This window comes from Lactuca virosa, chromosome 2, assembly GCF_052849685.1.
Source record: "Lactuca virosa cultivar CGN04683 chromosome 2, Lactuca_virosa_CGN04683_v6, whole genome shotgun sequence".
Classification (NCBI taxonomy): Eukaryota; Viridiplantae; Streptophyta; class Magnoliopsida; order Asterales; family Asteraceae; genus Lactuca; species Lactuca virosa.
In genome coordinates, this window is record NC_136427.1 from 149,218,962 (window position 1) to 149,246,159 (window position 27,198).

The following is a 27,198-nucleotide window of genomic DNA, read 5'->3' on the forward strand; positions in this document are numbered from 1 at the left end:
ACAGATCATTGATTTCGGGAACAGAGTTTCGTTGTTTGATCGTCAAATTATTCAGTTCTTTATAATCGATGTACATTCGATTGATCCATCTTTCTCTTTAACGAATAGCGCCAGTGGATCCCATCATTAAGAATTTAGACGAATGAAACCTTTTTCGAGGGGTTTCTGGAGTTAACCAAACAGCTCTTCTATATCAGAAGGGTGCTAAGCAGTACGACGCTTTAGTTATAGGTGTTGCCCATAAATTAGGTTAATTTTGAACACGATCTATCTAGGCATGGAAGGTTTAGGCAATTCCTCTTGTATTACTTTTGGTTCGAAGGTGATACATCTAACATGTTGGTTTTCCAGTCTACATGTTGGATATCAAATGGTTGGAAAAATAGTTCTCTAGATTGGTCGAGGAGAAGGACCTAAGGATTGGTATGTAAATATTAGGAATGGGTATAGAGAGAAATATAGTTGATGGTATTCTAAAACTCACTCGAAAGGAGTATGTCCGAAAACTCCTAAGAAGTTCTTATGGATAGGAGCAAGCCCAGACATACGTGTTTGAGAAGTCACTTATGACTTTTAGAGAATCAATCTCTGAAGAGAGAGAACAACCTAGAAGGAGTAGCCAAGGCCTTTTTCAAATTAGTAGTAGGCCGCATAATGTATACGGCAATATGCACTAGGCCAAACATTCCCCGAAAATTGGGAGTAGCGAGTCACTTTATGTATAATCCAAAGAGACAACATTGGGATGGTGTCAATTAGCTGACATGGAACACGAAGGGTATTTCTAAGGTTGTTTAGAATAACAGAGCATAGTGGCCATACATTCTCTAATTGTGGTCGTATATGTGTCAAGAAAGGTTCAGATACGTCCCCGAAATGGGATAACAAGACTAAGCCATGGTGGTACCTTCCTTCATGAAGTAGTTCTCTATAACGACGTCTGAGAGGTAATATCTCCTCCGGATCTTGAATTATGTTGTAATTTGTCAATTTTCCTCCACATTACTATTGGGTTTTGAGCATTCTAACAGTCCTATGGTGTACATGCAACCCTATAAACCTTGGATCTATGTTTTCTCTATTATACATGCAAATATTAACTATTCCAAGGTTTCATCCTAACTAGCATATTATGAAGCACCTATACTACAAAGTTCTAGTTAGATGACATACCTTTTGATGTAGCTTGATGTATTCAAGCTTTAAGAGCTTAGCCCCAATAGTGTGGAAGCCTCAAATGGAATCACAAATCACCAAAACACCTTGGAAGAACTTGAGAGAATATGTATGCACACTAAAATCGGCCCACTCTTATTTTCACACACTTGTGCCAATTTTTGTGAGCCAAGGACCCCTTTATATATTATGGAGGAATAGGGTTACATCCATGTAAACCCTAATACCCATGACCTTTCATTTACATAGGATCCATGGGTTAAAAGCTCCATGGACCATCCATGAAAGCTTAGTCCAACCTAAATGAACTTGGCCCATTCCATATACATAAGAGTCCAGATTTAATTAGTTCTTTTTGATCACTTAATTAATTCTAAATTAATTCTTGATCAATACTAATTAAATAATATGATTCCATATTAATATATTAGAACTTATAATATATTAATATAAATCATAAATATACTATTCTCAAAAGACTATCCATATAAATTGTGCCGGTGAAGTGCAACCCAAATGGACCATGTCGGGTCGGGTCAAGTCCATAACAAATATAGTTATGGACTTAGACATTAATCCAACAGTCTCCCACTTGGATAAGTCTAAAACTATTATTGAGTATGACTTCAAAACCTAACTGGCAATCGTAGCTCTTAAAGCCGCTGTCGAACTCTGACCTTGTCAATGACTTGTCCATTAGATAAAGGATCATATATTCCTCCATTCTAGATATCATATGGACTGAGACATGGATTATAATCATTCTCTCTGTCCATTTGTTGTTTCCCGATTTTCGATTTATGATGACTGACTGATTGAACAAATCAAATCAGTCCTGGCTTGGCCAAGCACTCACATGTGTCATCGCTAAATCATCGAGGGGCCCACATATATCGCTTTTATCCCGAAGGTAAAAGGAATGGATAAACTTCGACTCATATGGCTTGTTCTACTACTTGTTGAATCATACACAAAGGCACGTTTTATAACATCGAGTTACCAATGTGTTTTCGTGCAATCAATGTATAACCAACTCATAGTAACAACTCATATCTCTAGGTTTTAAGAATATAAGATATTATCGTCTCATGATCACTCGTGATAAAATCCATGAAGTGATTCAAATGAGCGTGGGTGGAATCCAATACTCAAAACTTATGAGCACTCATGAGTGTTGTAGCACCACTTTGTCCACCAACTTGGACCTCTACAAACCAACCTATGACAGTCTTGATTCATATCTACTTCCAATATATGACCGACTGTAGATGGTTTGAATAACTTAATCATTCAGGAAGAGCGACTTAGTTATTCTGGAAGTCAAAACATGCAAAGTGAAACACAAGAATAAATGAATCAAATATGGTATCAAACCCTATGAATATAAATAAACACTTTTATTTATCACCATACTAATTACTCATTATTCATTGTTTCGGTTTTATCAACTTTATACTTGAATTAAAAACACTAGTTGTCCCATGCTCCAAGCATGTACACTATGTTTTTCTTAAACAATAGCTTTGCCATACACCAAGTATGCACTCTATGTTTGTCTATGATCCTTACTTTGTGAAATAAACCAATTGAACATAATTTCAATGATTCTAATTTCACACTCCCAAATCCTTATCGAAAAATGTGAGAATTTCAAATTCCTATCATTTATCGAAATCTGTTTAGATTTTAAACTTATATGCACTGACCCTCCTGTAATGAATATAAACAAAGTCACAAAGACTTGTCAACAGTCACCATAAGGTATTCCAATGGATATCAACTCCATGGAAACTAAGTCTCATATTCAAAGTACATTGCTTTGGACATGCTTCTTGCATTAAGTTTTCTAATCTTACACAGATAACTTCCACCTATGGAGACAACTCCAAATTCTCATTTTGACTATCACTTCTGAATAAGAGATGCTTCTTTTCAGAATATGTCAATATGGTCCTTCCAAAATTAGCACTATACTTCCAACTGTCCCTGAGCAACCAATCTTTGGTAAACCTCAGATTGTCCTCAACAATTGCTTAATCATTTTAGTCATATCCAATTCTAGACCTTTTCCCTTCTTAATGCCTCTGGGCATTTGGAAAAATTTAGAAATGACAAATATTATAGCACATGCAATCGATCCTGTACCCAAAGCAAATGGTACACGATTCATGATGTCTCACATAAAGACATGATTCTAAACTGGTCTTTTGCTACAATATTTTTATTTGCCATGTTTTCAAAATTTGACTATGAAGAGGGATGCCGTAATCATAATCGAATTTTGAGAACGCAATATATAGAATTTCCTTATGTTGAACCAATCCAACATGAAATATATATATATATATATATATATATATATATATATATATATATATTCTTGACTAAAGATGATTAAGTTCTCAATCTAAGCCTTTAGAACTGAAATGAAGTATATCCTCTCCCTTAATTATAGCAAAACAACTTTTTCAATCCTTGCAGCCTCACGAATTGATACTTTTGTTTTCTATAATTAACATTGCTAACTTGCAACACTAACAATAATTATCATGCTCCCACTAACATGATGATTATTAGCATAACACTTATGCTCCAACTAGCTTTGACATGTACTCAGAAATCAGCTGGACTTCTAGAAATCAATACTTTATTGACTTTCTTACCAAAGTTCAGATTTCTGATACGATATGCTTTGATAAAACTTTATCAAAATCATACACCTTTCCTTAGATAGAATGCATGTGTGTCTAAACAATTACAGAACTATGAAAAGGGATGCCGTAATCATAGTCTCAATTGTTTAGACCTTTTGCCATCTGCTTCAAATCCACTTGGTGGAAGTGTTTCCTCACCATCATTTTCATGAATCGGAGAGAAACCTTATGACCCTTAGATTTTATGGTGTATGTGTTCTTATCCACGTGAATCGTCAAAACCATAGTCACAAGACAAGGATAATGACAAGTCCAAACTCATATGGACTGAACTTATGCAATCTTAACTTCTTGCCACCTGGCAGTACAGGGCCTGCCATTGCTTCCAAGTTGTTATGCAACCAATTGAGAACTTTCAGAACTCCTATGAAAAGCCAACTTTAAATGGAATGGGCACAGAATATGTCAACACGATAGGTTATAAACCTCAAGTCGTGTGCTAGTGAAGAACCTCAGGTTTTATTCTTGATTAGTTCTTGAAATTCTTTTTAGGATCTTTAAGACTCCCACTATCCTCTTGACATATAAGACTATCTTGTCAAATATTCAAGAGATAGTGCGGATTCTTTATCAAGACAAACACTTCACACAATTGGCCTTAGTTGGTCTTTGTTTTATCTAAAACATCACAACTTACCAATTTCAAATGTACAAGAGTAGGACACTTTTACTCTTACATTTGACAAGTGTTTTAAACCTTTCTTTAAGATATGTCACTCAAGTTATAATCTTGAAGTATGACTCTAAGAATTGTTTTGGAACGAAGTATGACTCATCTTCCTGATCTAACTATTTCAACAATTCATGACTCCTCTTCTTAGTCATAACAATGCACTAAGATGACCTTCAGAGGACTAAGGGTGATATGATTTCTAAATCATTAAGATGATCACAAACATGATACTAAAGTACTCTCCCATCTTTTCAGATTTGAGAAACTTTTAAACTGCCATTTTATAGGCAGTAACCTTATACCCCCCTTATAGACCGGCTTCGTGAATGAGGCCTACTAATGGTAAGACGACTTGCTCTTATACATATAATATATTAAACTTTTAATATTATAATAGTATAAGGGTGTATGTTAGACATTTAAAATACTTGGTGGTTTAATCTATTATTTAAACTATACTCTTAATTTAATTAAATTTAAACCATGTCATTATGGAATTATTAATTCTCGTTTAATTAAACACTTTAATTATCTATTAATAAAGTCCATAAGAGTTAATTGAATTATTCAATAAAAACATCATAATTCCAATTATTAAATTCAAAATTAAAACCATTTAATTAATTGTTTAAGTTATGAACCCAAGAGTTTTAGAATTCAATTCTTTTTTTTTATCTTAAAAAAAACTTTTTCCAAATTCCAAAACTTGAGGGCAAGTTTTGTAACTCTTGAAAACTTTTGGATTCCATAACTTATGGAGTTAAATACTTGTTTTATGATGAAACTTTTCATGTTCCATAACTTAAGAACAAGTTATGGAATTCTTTAAAACATTAAGACCAAGTTTTGTAACTCCATAAAAAACTTTGAATCAATTTTTTTAAAAACCTTTTCATATCCATAACTTATGGAGGTTTCAAAAAACTCTTTAGATCAAACTTTTAAAACTAATAAAATAATCATATCATTTTATCTTTTACTAAATTTGACCTAATTCAACTCATATAGCAAATGATTCAAATTTTACAAATAATTAGTTTTTCACAAAAACAAGTAATTATCTTAAAATTTGACAAACGTCATGTTTTTTTTTCTTTTTTTTTCCAACTTTGAAAATAAAACATTTGCATCAATATAACAGAAAACAACCCATGGCTCTGATACCACTGTTGGGTTTTGAGCATTCTAACACTCCTATGGTGTACATGCAACCCTATAAACCTTGGATATATGTTTTCTCTATTATACATGCAAATATTAACTATTCCAAGGTTTCATCCTAACTAGCATATTATGAAGCACCTATACTACAAAGTTCTAGTTCGATAACATACCTTTTGATGTAGCTTGATGTCTTCAAGCTTTAAGAGCTTAGCCCCAATAGTGTGGAAGCCTCAAATGGAATCACAAATCACCAAAACACCTTGGAAGAACTTGAGAGAATATGTATGCATACTAAAATCGGCCCACTCTTATTTTCACACACTTGTGCCAATTTTGTGAGCCAAGGACCCCTTTATATATTATGGAGGAATAGGGTTACATCCATGTAAACCCTAATACCCATGACCTTTCATTTACATAGGATCCATGGGTTAAAAGCTCCATGGACCATCCATGAAAGCTTAGCCCAACCTAAATGAACTTGGCCCATTCCATATATATAAGAGTCCAGATTTAATTAGTTCTTTTTGATCACTTAATTAATTCTAAATTAATTCTTGATCAATACTAATTAAATAATATGATTCCATATTAATATATTAGAACTTATAATATATTAATATAAATCATAAATATACTATTCTCAAAAGACTATCCATATAAATTGTGTCGGTGAAGTGCAACCCAAATGGACCATGCCGGGTCGGGTCAAGTCCATAACAAATATAGTTATGGACTTAGACATTAATCCAACAGTCTCCCACTTGGATAATTCTAAAACTATTATTGAGTATGACTTCAAAACCTAACTGGCAATCGTAGCTCTTAAAGCCGCTGTCGAACTCTGACCTTGTCAATGACTTGTCCATTAGATAAAGGATCATATATTCCTCCATTCTAGATATCATATGGACTGAGACATGGATTATAATCATTCTCTCTGTCCATTTGTTGTTTCCCGATTTTCGATTTATGATGACTGACTGATTGAACAAATCAAATCAGTCCTGGCTTGGCCAAGCACTCACATGTGTCATCGCTAAATCATCGAGGGGCCCACATATATCGCTTTTATCCCGAAGGTAAAAGGAATGGATAAACTTCGACTCATATGGCTTGTTCTACTACTTGTTGAATCATACACAAAGGCACGTTTTATAACATCGAGTTACCAATGTGTTTTCGTGCAATCAATGTATAACCAACTCATAGTAACAACTCATATCTCTAGGTTTTAAGAATATAAGATATTATCGTCTCATGATCACTCGTGATAAAATCCATGAAGTGATTCAAATGAGCGTGGGTGGAATCCAATACTCAAAACTTATGAGCACTCATGAGTGTTGTAGCACCACTTTGTCCACCAACTTGGACCTCTACAAACCAACCTATGACAGTCTTGATTCATATCTACTTCCAATATATGACCGACTGTGGATGGTTTGAATAACTTAATCATTCAGGAAGAGCGACTTAGTTATTCTGGAAGTCAAAACATGCAAAGTGAAACACAAGAATAAATGAATCAAATATGGTATCAAACCCTATGAATATAAATAAACACTTTTATTTATCACCATACTAATTACTCATTATTCATTGTTTCGGTTTTATTAACTTTATACTTGAATTAAAAACACTAGTTGTCCCATGCTCCAAGCATGTACACTATGTTTTTCTTAAACAATAGCTTTGCCATACACCAAGTATGCACTCTATGTTTGTCTATGATCCTTACTTTGTGAAATAAACCAATTGAACATAATTTCAATGATTCTAATTTCACACTCCCAAATCCTTATCAAAAAATGTGAGAATTTCAAATTCCTATCATTTATCGAAATCTGTTTAGATTTTAAACTTATATGCACTGACCCTCCTGTAATGAATATATACAAAGTCACAAAGACTTGTCAACAGTCATCATAAGGTATTCCAATGGATATCAACTCCATGGAAACTAAGTCTCATATTCAAAGTACATTGCTTTGGACATGCTTCTTGCATTAAGTTTTCTAATCTTACACAGATAACTTCCACCTATGGAGACAACTCCAGATTCTCATTTTGACTATCACTTCTGAATAAGAGATGCTTCTTTTCAGAATATGTCAATATGGTCCTTCCAAAATTAGCACTATACTTCCAACTGTCCCAGAGCAACCAATCTTTGGTAAACCTCAGATTGTCCTCAACAATTGCTTAATCATTTTAGTCATATCCAATTCTAGACCTTTTCCCTTCTTAATGCCTCTAGGCATTTGGAAAAATTTAGAAATGAAAAATATTATAGCACATGCAATCGATCCTGTACCCAAAGCAAATGGTACACGATTCATGATGTCTCACATAAAGACATGATTCTAAACTGGTCTTTTGCTACAATATTTTTATTTGCCATGTTTTCAAAATTTGACTATGAAGAGGGATGCCGTAATCATAATCGAATTTTGAGAACGCAATATATAGAATTTCCTTATGTTGAACCAATCCAACATGAAATATATATATATATATATATATATATATATATATATATATATATATATATATATATATATATATATATATATATATTCTTGACTAAAGATGATTAAGTTCTCAATCTAAGCCTTTAGAACTAAAATGAAGTATATCCTCTCCCTTAATTATAGCAAAACAACTTTTTCAATCCTTGCGGCCTCACGAATTGATACTTTTGTTTTCTATAATTAACATTGCTAACTTGCAACACTAACAATAATTATCATGCTCCCACTAACATGATGATTATTAGCATAACACTTATGCTCTCACTAGCTTTGACATGTACTCAGAAATCAGCTGGACTTCTAGAAATCAATACTTTATTGACTTTCTTACCAAAGTTCAGATTTCTGATACGATATGCTTTGATAAAACTTTATCAAAATCATACACCTTTCCTTAGATAGAATGCATGTGTATCTAAACAATTTCAGAACTATGAAAAGGGATGCCGTAATCATAGTCTCAATTGTTTAGACCTTTTGCCATCTGCTTCAAATCCACTTGGTGGAAGTGTTTCCTCACCATCATTTTCATGAATCGGAGAGAAACCTTATGACCCTTAGATTTTATGGTGTATGTGTTCTTATCCACGTGAATCGTCAAAACCATAGTCACAAGACAAGGATAATGACAAGTCCAAACTCATATGGACTGAACTTATGCAATCTTAACTTCTTGCCACCTGGCAGTATAGGGCCTGCCATTGCTTCCAAGTTGTTATGCAACCAATTGAGAACTTTCAGAACTCCTATGCAAAGCCAACTTTAAATGGAATGGGCACAGAATATGTCAACACGATAGGTTATAAACCTCAAGTCGTGTGCTAGTGAAGAACCTCAGGTTTTATTCTTGATTAGTTCTTGAAATTCTTTTTAGGATCTTTAAGACTCCCACTATCCTCTTGACATATAAGACTATCTTGTCAAATATTCAAGAGATAGTGCGGATTCTTTATCAAGACAAACACTTCACACAATTGGCCTTAGTTGGTCTTTGTTTTATCCAAAACATCACAACTTACCAATTTCAAATGTACAAGAGTAAGACACTTTTACTCTTACATTTGACAAGTGTTTTAAACCTTTCTTTAAGATATGTCACTCAAGTTATAATCTTGAAGTATGACTCTAAGAATTGTTTTGGAACGAAGTATGACTCATCTTCCTGATCTAACTATTTCAACAATTCATGACTCCTCTTCTTAGTCATAACAATGCACTAAGATGACCTTCAGAGGACTAAGTGTGATATGATTTCTAAATCATTAAGATGATCACAAACATGATACTAAAGTACTCTCCCATCTTTTCAGATTTGAGAAACTTTTAAACTGCCATTTTATAGGCAGTAACCTTATACCCCCCTTATAGACCGGCTTCGTGAATGAGGCCTACTAATGGTAAGACGACTTGCTCTTATACATATAATATATTAAACTTTTAATATTATAATAGTATAAGGGTGTATTTTAGACATTTAAAATACTTGGTGGTTTAATCTATTAATTAAACTATACTCTTAATTTAATTAAATTTAAACCATGTCATTATGGAATTATTAATTCTCGTTTAATTAAACACTTTAATTATCTATTAATAAAGTCCATAAGAGTTAATTGAATTATTCAATAAAAACATCATAATTCCAATTATTAAATTCAATATTAAAACCATTTAATTAATTGTTTAAGTTATGAACCCAAGAGTTTTAGAATTCAATTCTTTTTTTTATCATAAAAAAAACTTTTTCCAAATTCCAAAACTTGAGGGCAAGTTTTGTAACTCTTGAAAACTTTTGGATTCCATAACTTATGGAGTTAAATACTTGTTTTATGATGAAACTTTTCATGTTCCATAACTTAAGAACAAGTTATGGAATTCTTTAAAACATTAAGACCAAGTTTTGTAAGTCCATAAAAAACTTTGAATCAATTTTTTTAAAAACCTTTTCATATCCATAACTTATGGAGGTTTCAAAAAACTCTTTAGATCAAACTTTTAAAACTAATAAAATAATCATATCATTTTATCTTTTACTAAATTTGACCTAATTCAACTCATATAGCAAATGATTCAAATTTTACAAATAATTAGTTTTTCACAAAAACAAGTAATTATCTTAAAATTTGACAAACGTCATGTTTTTTTTTTCTTTTTTTTTCCAACTTTGAAAATAAAACATTTGCATCAATATAACAGAAAACAACCCATGGCTCTGATACCACTGTTGGGTTTTGAGCATTCTAACACTCCTATGGTGTACATGCAACCCTATAAACCTTGGATCTATGTTTTCTCTATTATACATGCAAATATTAACTATTCCAAGGTTTCATCCTAACTAGCATATTATGAAGCACCTATACTACAAAGTTCTACTTCGATGACATACCTTTTGATGTAGCTTGATGTCTTCAAGCTTTAAGAGCTTAGCCCCAATAGTGTGGAAGCCTCAAATGGAATCACAAATCACCAAAACACCTTGGAAGAACTTGAGAGAATATGTATGCACACTAAAATCGGCCCACTCTTATTTTCACACACTTGTGCCAATTTTGTGAGCCAAGGACCCCTTTATATATTATGGAGGATTAGGGTTACATCCATGTAAACCCTAATACCCATGACCTTTCATTTACATAGGATCCATGGGTTAAAAGCTCCATGGACCATCCATGAAAGCTTAGCCCAACCTAAATGAACTTGGCCCATTCCATATATATAAGAGTCCAGATTTAATTAGTTCTTTTTGATCACTTAATTAATTCTAAATTAATTCTTGATCAATACTAATTAAATAATATGATTCCATATTAATATATTAGAACTTATAATATATTAATATAAATCATAAATATACTATTCTCAAAACTATCCATATAAATTGTGCCGGTGAAGTGCAACCCAAATGGACCATGCCGGGTCGGGTCAAATACATACCAAATATAGTTATGGACTTAGACATTAATCCAACAATTACACCCTTTGAACTGTAACAATGTTGGAAGGGATCTGACCTTAGGGATTAAGGTAAGAGCTCAGGGAAATAAGAGATGTGCTTGAATGACGTTTGAAAATATTTTGTATTTAGCTCTTGAAGCTCACAAAGCGTTTTCATATTATGCATTACATTATATTGTACATATCGTAAGCGGCTCCTAAATTTAGGAGATACTTATTATTATACTAGTTGCACACTACAAGATAACTGGAGTTCCGTCCTTCTAACATCCTACGGAGACCAGCAAAATCACTTGGCCCGTCGGTAAGGTATACAGTGTAAGACAATGAACATGTCGACCTAAGGAGTCGATGAAACAGCTGAATGGTGTGTAGGTCTCCTGGGTAGGTTACTGACTACTAACCTCCTCTCTGGACTCTGATCCCATGGGTGGGGGGGGGGGTCCTTTTCTATCTCAGTACTATATTAGTTAACTAATCCACATCCGGTAATATATCCTCACACGTCGCCTGATCTGGGAACGCAGTACATAGAGTTCGACCTAACTAAGCTGTACATAAGGAATCCTAGCGTTTAGAAGCAATTCAGCAGCCTAATATAACTTGGTAGCTATGTGGGCGTAAGGGTTTTGTTATTTTTATTTAGTGTCTAAGAAGATCCTAGGTTATTCATACCCTCACTATAACCAATTCCGGTCTTGCACTTGCTCTTCCTTAATTATACATAGGTGATCAGGCTATGTATAATTAGGGTCCAGTAGTGTACTACCCGATTTAGTTATACTAGATGGTATGATTATTAACTCGTTGGTTATAGTTTAGGCTTTCCCAAGGGAAAGGGAAAACCAATATTCTCTATAACCTGCGTCTCTGATACCAAATCTGTCACACCCCGTTAAAGCGGAAACATGAAGGGTGACATGCTAATGTCTCATAACACAAGGTAAATAGGATTACCAAGCACAATCGTTGTGCATTTTTATGCTTACATCATATTCGATACAATATTACATCTTATTTCCAAGTCACTTTATGCACTAGGCCAAACATTCCCCGAAAATTGGGAGTAGTGAGTCACTTTATGTATAATCCAAGGAGACAACATTGGGATGGTGTCAATTAGCTTACATGGAATACGAAGGGTATTTCTAAGGTTGTTTAGAATAACAGATCATAGTGGCCATACATGCTCCAATTGTGGTCGTATACGTGTCAAGAAAGGTTCAGATACGTCCCCGAAATGGGATAATAAGACTAAGCCATGGTGGTACCTTCCATCATGAAGTAGTTCTCTATAACGACGTCCGAGAGGTAATATCTCCTCCGGATCTTGAATTATGTTGTAATTTGTCAATTTTCCTCCACATTACACCCTTTGAACTAAAACAATGTTGGAAGGGATCTGACCTTAGGGGTTGAGGTAAGAGCTCAGGGAAATAAGAGATGTGCTTGTGTGTCGTTTGAAAATATTTTGTATCTAGCTCTTGAAGCTCACAAAGCGTTTTCATATTATGCATGACGTTATATTGCACATATCTCAAGCGGCTCCCAAATTTAGGAGATACTTATTATTATACTAGTTGCACACTACAAGACAACTGGAGTTCCATCCTTATAACATCCGAGGGTGACCAGTGATATAACTTGGCTCGTCGGTAAGGTATACAGTGTAAGACAATGAACATGTCGACCTAAGGAGTCGATGAAACAACTGAATGGTGTGTAGGTCTCCTGGGTAGGTTACTGACTACTAACCTCCTCTCCGGACTCTGATCCCATGGAGGGGGGGTCCTTTTCTATCTCAGTACTAGATTAGTTAACTAATGCACATCCGGTAATATATCCTCACGCGTCACCTGATCTGGGAACGCAGGACATAGAGTTGGACCTAACTAAGCTGTACGTAAGGAATTCTAGCGTTTAGAAGCAATTCAGCAGCCTAATATAACTTGGTAGCTATGTGCGCCTAAGGGTTTCTTATTTTTATTTAGTGTCTAAGAAGATCCTAGGTTATTCATACCACTCACTATAACCAATTCCGGTCTTGCACTTGCTCTTCCTTAATTATACATAGGTGATCAGGCTATGTATAATTAGGGTCCAGTAGTGTACTACCCGATTTAGTTATACTAGACGGTATGATTATTAACTCGTTGGTTATAGTTTAGGCTTTCCCAAGGGAAAGGGAAAACCAATATTCTTTATAACCTGCGTCTTTGATACCAAATCTGTCACACCCCGTTAAAGCGGAAACACGAAGGGTGACATGCTAATGTCTCATAACACAAGGTAAATAGGATTACCAAGCACAATCATTGTGCATTTTTATGTTTACATCATATTCGATACAATATTACATCTTATTTCCATACTACATAGTCTAGTACATGACAAGAGCAATAAACAAAAATAATTATGGCGTCTTAAACTGGCTCACTGACCGTTTCCTGATAAGCATGCCAAAACGAGGGTCAAATATAAAATAGCCGGTGAGTTCACATGTTTATAAAGGTACATCATTTCAGTAAGAAAATATAGATTTGTTCAACAAAAGTTCCAACTCAAAATGAGTGTTGAATGCCAAAGCACTCCGTTCACAACCAAGCATAGCGACCGTTCTTGCCCCCATTACATCATGTCCATGGTTCCCATGATGCCAGTTCATGACAATATGCACTCACGGTTCTGGGTGAGTGGGGGTTGTCTACCCCAAATAGCGCTATGCATAAGACCGTCGACTCGAAATACGAGTTAATAGGTTGTAGTTCGGTTCTCGGGAACTTAACATACAAAGTTCATAACAAGTTCATATCACAAAGTTCATATCAAGAGCTCATAGCATAAAGTTCATAAAATAGTATCGTTCCATGTCCCTCAAGTTCATAAAACAACATCGTTCCAAGTTCATTAAGTTCATAAAACAAGGTTCAGCAAGTTCACAAAATAGAGTTCAGCAAGTTCATAAAACAAAGTTCCACAAGTTCAAAAAATAGTATGGATAACTCATAAAACAGTAGCATGCTTTCCACCCCAAAACATGAAAACAGTAAAAAGGGGGCTGTGAATACTCACTAGGGAGAGTTTGCGGTTTGAGCTTCACGGTTTGGTGTTGCAGAGATCGATTTCTATTAGTGCCCTACGGAACCAATAGTTTCTAGCGAGATACAATTCACTAAGACATTATCGAAGAACTACCTATCCTACTAGTGGTGTCGTAAAGAGTCCAAAGTTTGTTCGGTTCATTATTGGGAATATTGAATTCATAGTGCCTTATGTTCAAAAATCCATAAAGGCATGAAAATGAACTTAAAAAATTGTAAAAATTTATATTCTGGTTCTAACATAGGGTATAAGTGTCTAGAAATTTTATAGAGAATTTTGAAGGTAATTTGTTATTTATTTTCAATTTAAGTCTAAATAATAAGAAAAATTCAAAGTAAATAGCAAACAGTTGCAACAATTCACAAATTAATTTCTACAGGTTCTAATAATGTTCCTAAATCTGGGAAAAATATTTGTTTGTGCATTTGAGTAATAAGACCCGGTTTTATAAATTCATGCTATAATTCAACGAAATATTTGAATAAAATATCGAACAGTGTCTAAATTGAATGAAAATTTAGTTGGCATCATGACGTTGTACATACATCAGTTCTATAATTTTTCAGATTTTTATCTCCTCTTTAAGTATTTATTTTGAATTTTTGGCCATTAATTCCTTATTTTTATACAAAAATAAAGAATTTGTTCTAGCACTTGGGGTTTTACAGAACATCCATTGAAACCATTAGCTTACATAAAACGGGGGTATTCAACCCCAACAAGTGTAGAAATGTAGCAGTAACTAGTGCATGAGTTCCAAATGTAGCTGCAAGTTCAACAATTTCTGGACAAACTTCTATGAAGTGTTTGTTCATGAAATTTTAGGTCTTCTGAGATATATGTTCCAAGTTCCTAAAATAATTTTGTCCAGATTTATTGTGGGGTTTAAGGCCTTTGATCAAGTAATGAAATACTAGTGATCATAGAAAAAAATCTGTTTTTGCAACTGTTTTGTAAAAATCTTCAAAAATCGAATTCTTAATGTTTTACAGTGATACGACTTGGGGTTGAAATGTAACTCAGATTAATACGTTTCATAAAAAGTATATCATTATTTGGTGAATAAATGAGTGAGATATGGCTGTTCAAAGCTCAACAATTGTTTCTTACAGATTGCATGTTATTTTTCGTTGATTAAAGTGCCCATTTTGGTTGACTAAAGTGCCCATTTTGGTCATATGTTCACAAGAACAACATGCATAACCTTTATGTTTGAAAGTGAATAATAATATATTAGTGTTTATAGAAGAACAAGAAACTTTTATATGCATTTATCCAAGCGATAGATTTAGGGTTATCCAAGGCCCCAAAGTGGGTGTTTCATTATTGTGATAAAGAACTCCTTGGAACCACCAAATCTTAAACTAGGATTGTACCACAAATCCGATTTATAACACATGCATGGAGTGAAAAACCATTTAAGATGTCTTAGAAATGGTTTTATTATATGAAAACATAAATAGAAACAAATGAAGGTATTGAATTCGGTTTTAGAAGTCACGAGAACATACTAGTTTCCTTTTGATCTTAGCTTTGGTTAGGTCCCGTATTTTCACCATATTTGACATATGCAATGTGTTTTAGGGAAAATATACAAACATTAAGATGGAATAAAAGGTTCTAGCCGAAGAGGAGGCATAGAATCCGAGTTTAGAAAGAAAAAGTGCAAAAATCTACATCAAAATGAAGAAAAAGAAAAAGAGAGTGAAGCATCCTACCTTGTCTTTGATTTTGAACTTCAAGAACACTTCAAAAGCCTCAAAAATAATCAAAATACGGCTAAGAATTTCGTCGATGTGGCAGAAGTGGAAGGACTTTTGAGAGAGAAATGATTCTAGGAAGAAGAGAGAAGTGGTGGAGTGTTTTTAGAGAGAAGAGGGAAAGAAAGTGTGGTTCTATCTCTCTGGATAGGCTATCTCTCTCGTCATCTCTTTGGGGATACACTTCATTAATATCGGCCACAAAACTCCAGAAATGTTTTTTAACATATAAAAAATTTACTGGAAAAATCTCTCCCACAGAAAATGTTTCTAAGATAGGTTTTTCACTCTCCCATTGACATGCAAAATCTAACTTCGGGATTTTGCATAAAGGAGGAATAATGAGTGTGTGTGTGTGTGTGTGAGAGAGAGAGAGAGAGAGAGGAGTGTAGAGGTTTTGTACGGCCAAATTTTTGGGGGAGGAGAGAGGGTTATTATGAGGCTTTTCTTAGTAAGGGTACCCTCTTAAAGCCTTCCCTTAAGTTTTATAAAAATTTAGCTTTAACTTTTATAAAAACTCTATGTATTTTCATGAACTTCCAAGAGTTTAAATTAACTTATAAAAACGATAACTTATGATTTTATTTTTATAAAATAAAATTTTTATATTTCAAATAAATGAAATAAAGGTTCATAACATATGAATGTAGGATTAGACAATCCTTGGATTATATTTTTGGCTCATAATTCAAATTATGATATGTGGATATTATTTCCAACTTGTAATTAAATCAACTCATGATTTAGTTAAATTGAGTTTTATAAGTACTTAAACTAGTTAAGAACGTCATATGTTCCGATTAATAAATTAGGGTATTTGACATACCCTTGAGCTGTGATCTATTGAAAATGGTTTCATGTTTAGTTTTGAGATTGAACTTTGGCACTTTATAACCTAGTTGGAGTATTCACATATCAATGTGACTACTTAGTACAAGCTATGTTACACTACTTGTTCCGAGGGATCTATTAAGTCGTGATGTAGCTCAACTTGTTGCTTCTAAAGCTAAGTTATGTGCACGCATGGAAATGACAATGTTCTAGATGAGTGCTTACCTGAGTTTTGATGGTTGTCACACCATGCAGGGCCACCAGTAACTCAACCTCATATCTCTATACATCTTTGTAGCCCCCAGATGTATAGAGAACTTTGACTTGTGTGCCTTTTCCAATATTTTCTGTCTCACTCCCCCAATTACCGGTACCTACACCCGGCCACACTGTGTCAAAAGTCCCCGACCATCCAGTACAAACAAGGGACACTGACCCCGAATCTGCTCTATCTTCCATTTCTCTCTCTTCAGAACCTCCACTTGAGCCTTCTTAATCATATCTAATAGTGGAGAGACCACCGTCATCCTAAAACAACGTCCCCGATCGGAGAACCCGCTGACTTGCGGCTCAAATGTGACAACCCGAAATTTCTATCTTGTACAACATTTCAACTCAATCAAAGTCAGACTTATTTCTGCTATCTTTTAGCATTGTTTAGGGTCTATTTGAGTGTTCTAAGCATAGTACATTCAAGGATCGGGTGTTAGGAAGTATCTGCTTGAGTCCATTGTGCACTAGTCAAGCCTTAAACTTCATCATGTGGAGTTTACAACCACATCACATGAGTTTAAGGCTGTAAACTCAAGGTGGTCGTAAATTCATTCCATAAACATGATATTCCTTCCTTATTCCTCATTATTCACCATTTCAACCTCAAGAACTCGAATTCTCTCTCAAATATCATAAGGATCTTCATTTTTACCTTCCAAACATGTAAGTGTTTCATCCTTTAATTAGTTGATACATCTCATTAACTAGTATCACCCTTTGATTTCATCCATTAACTTCATATTTTGGGTTAGATCTTCAAGATCACCAAGAACACCAAGAACACACACTAGTGTTTTGGACCGAAATCAACCCTTTTAGCTTCCATACCATAAGTATCTCTTCCCTATGCTTGTTATCTAGTACAGATCCTTGATTGCACCATGAAAACATTCATTTCCCAAGATCAATAGGAGTTTACGGCCAAGAGCATCTCCCTTGGCCGTAAACCCTTGTTAAAGGTGCATTTGTGGCCATAAACTCTTCCTAAGCCTATAAATGAGCCTGGAAAACTTCCTTGATGCTTGAAATGACTTTAAATCACTCTTTGGCACAAGACTCCATGAGTTTACGGCCGTAAATCATAGAGCCGTGAACACCTTGGCCGTAAACACCATTGTGTTGCCATACACCCATTAGATGCAACCCTTTGTACTTCTAACACTTCAACCTAAGTGTTTCCTATGTCCTAGGTTGTTTTCCTTACATGATTAGTTTTATAAACACTAATTATATACATATATGTGTCGTTATATGCTTATTAGGATCTGTTGTGCTCAAGTCTTCACTTGACACTTAGCATCCTGCAAACCGATCTTTCATTCGTATCACTCACTGCAGGTGAGTTCATACCCCCTTAATTTACCTTTTAAATGATTTTAAATACTTTTATGGAGGGGGGAATACAAGTAGAAACATTATAGTTATTATTGTTGGATTAGGTGTCTAAGCCCATAACTATAATTGGTATGTACTTGAATTGATAGCAGCACAGTCCTTTTGGGTTGCCCTCAACCTAGCAACTGGACAAGGAAATTATGAAAGGAGAGATAATAATTTATAAGATTAATAAATTAATATATATATATATATATATATATATATATATATATATATAAATGCTTTATTAATATGTTAATGGATTAATATATTAATTAGAAATCATTATGTTTAATTAATTGTTAGCCAGAAATTAATCAGAATTGATTTTGGGGTTAAAAGAATTAATTATAAAGTGCAGGGACTAGTTTGCAATTAACTGATAGTTGAATGGAAGGATCCAGAACTCCCTTGGAAGGGGGTGGACGAAAACCCTAGGGGAAACCCTAGAGAATTCGTCCAAGGGGTCCAAGATAAGGCCTTGGGTCTTGCTTAGGCCCTAAGCAAAGGATAATTAGGGTTTTCCTTAAACCCTAGTTCCCTCAACTATTTAAGGAGCCTCCTGGCTCACATTTTGGGTACTGATTTCTTTGGAAGAAACCCTAAGGCCAAAATTGCATACTCTCTCCATCCTCTCTCCTCCAAGTTTCCTTCTTGCTAGTTCTTGGGTGTGATTCCATTAGAGGCATTACATTTGTGGTGCTAAGCTTCCAAGAAGATCAAGATCAAGATCAAGAGGATTATCAATTGTTTGCTATAACAATTGAAAGGTATGTAAACCCTAAACCCTAGGTTGTTAATTTCGAAATTAGCCTCTCTCCTCTAGGGTTCTTATTTTGCAATTCAAAGTTGTATGTTCAATAGTTAAAACATAGATCCAAAGTAGGTTGCATGTGAACTTAGGAATTGTTTTCTGGTTTATTTGTTTTACCTAAAACCCATCAGTGGTATCAGAGCCATTGTTTGTTTTAAATTGAATTGCTATAATAGTTGAATTGCAAATTAGGGTTTATAGCCATTAAAGCCTAAAGGCCAAATTTTCGCAATTAGGGTTTTGGATTGAAGGGTTTTCGAAAACCCTAGCCTCCAAAGAACCCTAATCGAAATTAGGGTTAGGGTTTTGAAAACCCTAGCCTACTCCCTTGTGAATTTCGAAATATGGTAGAGGATAACTAGGGTTTCTTGTTTTGGATAATTGTTACTTAATTAGATTAATTGGATAATTATCCTTACCCTATTTTTCGAAATTTAGAGGGATAAGGATTAGGATTAAATTAATGGATTAATTTAATTAGATAATCCTTACAAGATTTAATAATTTGATTAATAGTTAATTAAAAGATAAATATTAAATCTAGTTAATTGGTTTATTTAAATTTAAATTTAATAGCTTAAATTTCGAAATTTATAAACCCTTGAAGTTTTAAAATGTTTTAAAACACACCTTATATATATATTATAATTAAAAGTTTAATATTATATATGTATAAGAATATGGTCAGTCAAATCGCTAGTATGCCTCATTCACGAAGCTAATCTATAAGGGGGTATAAGGAAACTGCCTATAAAATGGTAGTTGAATGGGTGTCCACTCTCACCCACCGCTTCCTTGATTAGTGGAGGGTCGTTAGCAGAACGGATTTGATAGGACAACTACTTCTCATTAAAAGTATAATGATATTAAAGAAAGTACTAGAACATTATTTTCAAAATCCCAACTCTAGTTACTTTAGGAAAAATGTGAAAAGTATGCTAATCCATGAAATTGCACATTATGCTTTATTGGTCGTTAGTGGAGCGTGTGTGGTTAACCAGCACACTAAAAGGCACTAATAAAGAGTAGTAATGGGTATCTCACAATTGTCATTTTGATGGAGCGTGCGTGGTTTACCAGCACATCAATAGTTAATGATAAAGACAATGAGGTTACCAAGCACATTTGCATGGTTATTCACATCTTGTCTGTGATCCTCGGCATCCCAGTCACAAATAGAAGAGCATAATCTGAGATTAAAACATGCCATTGAATAGTTTCAATGTATCTCAAAAGAATTAGGAATTTCACTTCGTTTGTTTCGTCCAATGGTGGAATTGGTGAATCGTCATTCACCTACCTTTATGAAATTTGCACTTGGATCTCGGCATCCCATTTCTAAGTTGTGAATCTTCATAGTTGGATCCTAACCTTGATATTATATCTTTGGGTTATTCTATTAAGGCGTCTTGAAATCTAACTAAAACTTTCTTTCTTTTCAGATATCTACTCCTGGAAACACTTCTGCTTCGTCCTCCTCCAACCAAAACTTCTCTTTGCTCAATATCTGCTCCAAAGTCGTTATGGATGGCTCTAACTATAACGATTGGATGCGTAACATCAAGATGGCGCTTCGTTTTGAGAACAAAGAATATGTTCTTGAAAAGGAGCTCAAAGAGCTTGATGAGTCTGAAGCTACTCCTGAAGAATATGCTGCCTACAAGAAACATTACGATGATGCTACCAAAGTGGCATGCATCATGGTGGCAACTATGTCCCCAGAATTGCAGAGGTACTATGAGGACTACTGGCCTTTTGAGATGAACAAGGACCTTATGGAAAAGTACCATAAGCGAGCTCGTCAAGAAAAGTTTGAAGTAGTCAAGTCACTCATGGCTTGCAAGATGAAAGAAGGGGAGTCGGTTGTGTCACATGTGCAAAGAATGCAACGCTACATAGAGCGTTTGGTCAAGCTCAATATTCACTTTGATGAGGAATTGGCCATTGACATGGTTTTGAACTCACTTCCTGAATGTTATGGTCAATTTATTCTAACTTACCATTTGAACAATACTGAGCAGACCTTGGCCCAATTGCACAACTTGTTGCAGACAGCTGAGGCAGGGATGAAGGGTAAAAGTATACCCTCCACACCTACGAGTGCCCCTGTTTTGGCTATTGGACAGGGAAAGGGGAAAAAGAGGAAAGGTCCTCCCAAGCAAAACTAGAAGAGCAAGGCTCAAGCTGGGTCATCTAGTAATGGCCCAAAGGCTAAGCCCAATGGTTCCACTCCCCATGTTTCTGATCCAAAAGAGGCAGTTTGCTTTTACTGCAACCAAAAGGGACATTGGAAGAGATCTTGCCCACAATATCTGCAAGATATCAAGGATGGCAAAGTGAAGCCATCTTCGGCAGGTATTTACACTATTTCTGCTAATAACTCATTATCTTCTCGTTCATGGGTCCTTGATACAGGATGTGGTTTTCATATCTGTTTTGATTTGCAGGGTCTAAAGGAAAGTGAGGAGATAGAGCGAGGAAGGATAAAGCTGATCATGGGAAACAGAAAGTCTTCACCAGTAACCAAGATCGGAGTTTATCAGCTTCTGCTTAGTAATGATGTTAGATTAGATTTAATAAACTGTTGCTGTTCGTCTGAGATGACGAGAAACATTATTTCATTTCATGCATTGTTCAGACAAGGTTTTACATATTCTTTTAATGATTTGAATGGTTCAATTTTTGTTTATAAGAATGGTGTTTTTATGTTTGAAGCTTTGCCTTGTAATGGTGTGTATGAAACAGTGACTTGTGTTGATAGCCTAGGAAATAGTGTACTTAATATTGACTTGTCTAATAGTGTAGACAAGGCATGCTTGTGGCATTGTCGTCTTGGACACATTAACAAGAAACGCATAGCCCAACTCCAAAAGGATGGAGTGTTGGAATCATTTGACCTAAAGTCAGATGATATGTGTGAATCTTGTCTTTTGGGAAAGATGACAAAATCACCATTCACAGGGTCTTGTGAAAGAGGTGAAGGTCTGTTGGATCTCATACACACGGATGTATGTGGGCCCTTCAGATCAACTACAAGAGATGCTAATCGATTCTATGTGACTTTCACTGACAATTATAGCAGATATGGATATATCTACTTGATCAAGCATAAGTCAGAAACTTTTGAAAAGTTCAAAGAGTTTAAGCATGAAGTCGAAAATCAATTGGGCGGAAAGATAAAGATACTTAGATCTGATAGAGGCGGGGAGTATCTTAGTATCGAGTTTAACGACTATCTGAAAGAATGTGGGATAGTCTCACAATTGACTCCTCCTAGGACACCACAGTTAAATGGTGTAGCTGAGAGGCGCAATCGAACCTTGTTAGACATGGTGCGTTCTATGATGAGTCGGGCTTCGCTTCCTATTCACTTCTAGGGGTATGCCTTAGAGACAGCCGCCCACATCCTCAATCTTGTCCCTACAAAGAAGGTTGCCAAAACACCTCACGAAATGTGGACATGGAAAGTTCCCTCGTTAGCACATATTAAAGTCTGGGGTTGTGAAGCTTTCGTAAGACGAGAGACTCACGACAAGCTAGCAGCTAGAAGTGAGAAATGTGTTTTCATTGGTTACCCAAAGCAGTCTTTTGGATATTTGTTCTACAGGCCTAGTGAAAACGTGGTCTTTGTAGCACGAAGAGGAGTCTTTCTTGAAAGAGAGCTCATATTCAAAGAGGACAGTGGGAGCACTATTGACCTTGAAGAAATTCAAGAGTCAGCCAATGAAGGAACCTTAGATGACACTAGCACTCAACCAGAGGAAACAGTTCCTGTTGAACCAATCGATAACTCATTACCTCTTAGAAGATCCACTAGGGTGAGCGTGCCACCTGAGTTGTATGGTTTTCATATTACTTCAGATGGTGACACATTCATAAGTGACAGAACACTGGTAAACTTAGATGAACCAGTCACTTATAAGGAAGCAATGGCAGGCCCAGAGGCTTCCAAGTGGAAAGAGGCAATGGACAGCGAGATTAAGTCCATGTATGACAACCAAGTTTGGAATTTGGTTGATAGTGCACCAGGTCGTAAGACAGTTGGGTGCAAATGGATCTTCAAGAAGAAGACAGACATGGATGGAAATGTGCACACATTCAAGGCTCGACTAGTTGCAAAAGGTTTCACTCAAACCCCAGGGGTTGACTATGATGAGACCTTCTCACCAGTAGCTAAGATTAAATCTATTAGGATATTGCTCGCCATAGCTGCCTTTCATGATTATGAAATCTGGCAGATGGATGTCAAAACTACTTTCCTTAATGGGAAGTTGGCTGAAGATGTTTACATGAGTCAGCCAGAGGGTTTTGTTGATGCAAAGTTCCCCAATAGAGTGTGCAAGCTTGAGAAATCCATTTATGGATTGAAACAAGCATCTCGCACTTGGAATCTTTGCTTCCATGAGAAAGTCAAAGAGTTTGGTTTCTCTAGAAGTGAAGATGAGTTTTGTGTGTATATCAAGGCTAGTGGGAGTATAGTAACTTTTCTGGTGTTATATGTCGATGACATATTACTCATTGGTAACGACGTTCCAACCTTGAAAGAGGTTAAGTCTTGGCTTAGAAAGTGTTTTGCCATGAAAGACCTTGGAGAAGCTGCCTATATTCTTGGGATTAGAATATTGAGAGATAGAAAGAAGAGACTAATTGGACTTAGTCAGAGCACATACTTGGATAAGGTACTAAAGAGGTTTAGTATGGAAAATTCCAAGAAGGGAGAGCTACCTATCCAGAGCAATACCAAATTGAGTAAGACTCAATGCCCGAGTACAGATGTTGAAATAGATGACATGAGTCGTGTACCTTATGCTTCCGCTGTCGGATCGATCATGTACGCTATGACATGTACTCGCCCTGATGTGGCATTTGCTTTGAGCATGGTCAGTCGCTATCAGGGAAACCCAGGTAGAGCTCATTGGATAGCAGTTAAGAATATACTCAAGTATTTGCGAAGGACAAAGGACTGGGTTCTTGTGCTTGGTGGCAGTGATACTTTGAGAGTAGATGGTTACAGTGATGCCAGCTTTCAGACGGATAGAGATAACTTCCGTTCTCAATCAGGTTGGGTATTTTTACTGAATGGAGGAGCAGTTACTTGGAAAAGTTCCAAGCAAGATACGGTGGCTGATTCTACTTGTGAATAAGAGTACATAGCAGCGAGTGAAGCGTCGAAAGAAGCAGCTTGGTTGAGGAACTTCATCGGAGATCTCGGAGTTGTTCCAACCATCTAGGAGCCTATGGAACTGTTCTGCGATAATGAAGGAGCGGTTGCCTTGACAAAGGAACCGAGAGATCATGGTAAGACCAGACATATCGACAGAAAGTACCATTTCATCAGACATAGAGTAGAAGAAGGTCATCTTATAGTAAAGAGGGTGTCATCTGAAGATAACCCAGCAGATCCTCTCACAAAGGGTCTGAGTAGGGCTAAGCATATTCAGCATGCTCGGAGCATAGGACTGAAAGATGATATTAGTTTTAGTAGTTAGATTAGTTTTTGAAACTTGTAACAAAGTAAATGTAATTGACTTTTGGTGATTAAATAATAAAGTATTATTTATAAGTTTGGCTACTACCTTTTGTCAATTGTTTATTATTGTGTTTCATTTTTGCATGTTTTACTTCCTGAATAATGAGATTATTCAAACTCCATAGTCGCTCGTACTCTTGGAAGTAAGTAGTGAATTAAGACTGTCATGAATTGGATTGCAGACTGTCTAAGGATAGACATGGCAATAGAATTGCTGCAACGTTCATGAGTACTCAGAAATTGAGATTTGAGTATTGGATAAACCCTCGCTCAGAGTATTACTTCATGGAATTCATCACGAGTAATACTGAGACGATAATATCTTATAATCTTGAAACGAAGATATATGAGTTGTAATTTACAAGTCGGTCGTGCATTGGTGATACGAAAACGCATCAGTAACTTGGTTTTATAAAACGTATTGTCATGCATAATTTGATGAGTAAAAGATACAAGCATATGAGTCAACGTTTATTCGTTCCTTTTGCCCTAACAGGAAAAGCGATATCTGTGGGCCCCTCGATGATTTGGTGTTGACTTATGTGCTAGGCCCAGCCAGGACTAAATTGATGTGTTCGATTAGAAGTCCTTCATCATCACAAATCAGGAATCGGGAAACATAGATTCTGGACAAAGAGATTGATTACATTCCATGTCTTTTGTCTGGGGATATCAAGCAGAACGAAGGGTTATATGATCACTTATCTTAGGACACATAACTGACTGGGTCAGAGTTCGGCAATAGCTTTTTGGAAGCTACAATTTGCTGGTCAAATTTAGAAGGCATACTAGCAATTATAGTTACAGACTTATCCAAGTGGGAGACTGTTGGATTAGGTGTCTAAGCCCATAACTATAATTGGTATATACTTGAATTGATAGCAGCACAGTCGTTTTGGGTTGCCCTCAACCTAGCAACTAGACAAGGAAATTATGAAAGGAGAGATATTAATTTATAAGATTAATAAATTAATATATATATAAATGATTTATTAATATGTTAATGGATTAATATATTAATTAGAAATCATTATGTTTAATTAATTGTTAGCCAGAAATTAATCAGAATTGATTTTGGGGTTAAAAGAATAAATTATAAAGTGCAGGGACTAGTTTGCAATTAACTGATAGTTGAATGGAAGGATCCAGAACTCCCTTGGAAGGGGGTGGACGAAAACCCTAGGGGAAACCCTAGAGAATTCGTCCAAGGGGTCCAAGATAAGGCCTTGGGTCTTGCTTAGGCCCTAAGCAAAGGATAACTAGGGTTTTCCCTAAACCCTAGTTCCCTCAACTATTTAAGGAGCCTCCTGGCTCACATTTTGGGTATTGATTTCTTTGGAAGAAACCCTAAGGCTGAAATTGCATACTCTCTCCATCCTCTCTCCTCCAAGTTTCCTTCTTGCTAGTTCTTGGGTGTGATTCCATTAGAGGCATTACATTTGTGGTGCTAAGCTTCCAAGAAGATCAAGATCAAGATCAAGAGGATTATCAATTGTTTGCTATAACAATTGAAAGGTATGTAAACCCTAAACCCTAGGTTGTTAATTTCGAAATTAGCCTCTCTCCTCTAGGGTTCTTATTTTGCAATTCAAAGTTGTATGTTCAATAGTTAAAACATAGATCCAAAGTAGGTTGCATGTGAACTTAGGAATTGTTTTCTGGTTTATTTGTTTTACCTAAAACCCATCAGTGGTATCAGAGCCATTGTTTGTTTTAAATTGAATTGCTATAATAGTTGAATTCCAGGTGGGCGACCGTGTTCTATTGAAGGTCTCACCCTGGAAGGGCTTGATACGCTTCAGAAAGCGTGGAAAGCTAAATCCAAGATACGTAGGGCCTTTCGAGATTCTCGCTAGAATCGGCCTTGTAGCTTACAAACTCAAACTACCTCGCGAACTCAGTAACGTACATTCTACTTTCCACGTCTCGAACTTGAAAAAGTGTCTATCGGATGAGACTCTTAAAATTCCACTCGACGAGATCGAGATCAGCGAGAGCCTCAACTTCGTGGAAGAACCTGCAGAGATCATGGACCGAGAGGTCAAGCAAACGAAGCAAACTCGTATCCCGATAGTGAAGGTTCGCTGGAATGCCAAGCGAGGACCTGAATTCACTTGGGAGTGCGAGGATCAGTTGAAACTAAAATATCCTCATCTTTTTGCTTAGTTATTTGTAACTACTTAATTTCTTAAACTCTAATTTCGGGACGAAATTCTCTCTAACGGGTGGATGATATGACAACCTGAAATTTCTATCTTCTACAACATTTCAACTCAATCAAAGTCAGACTTA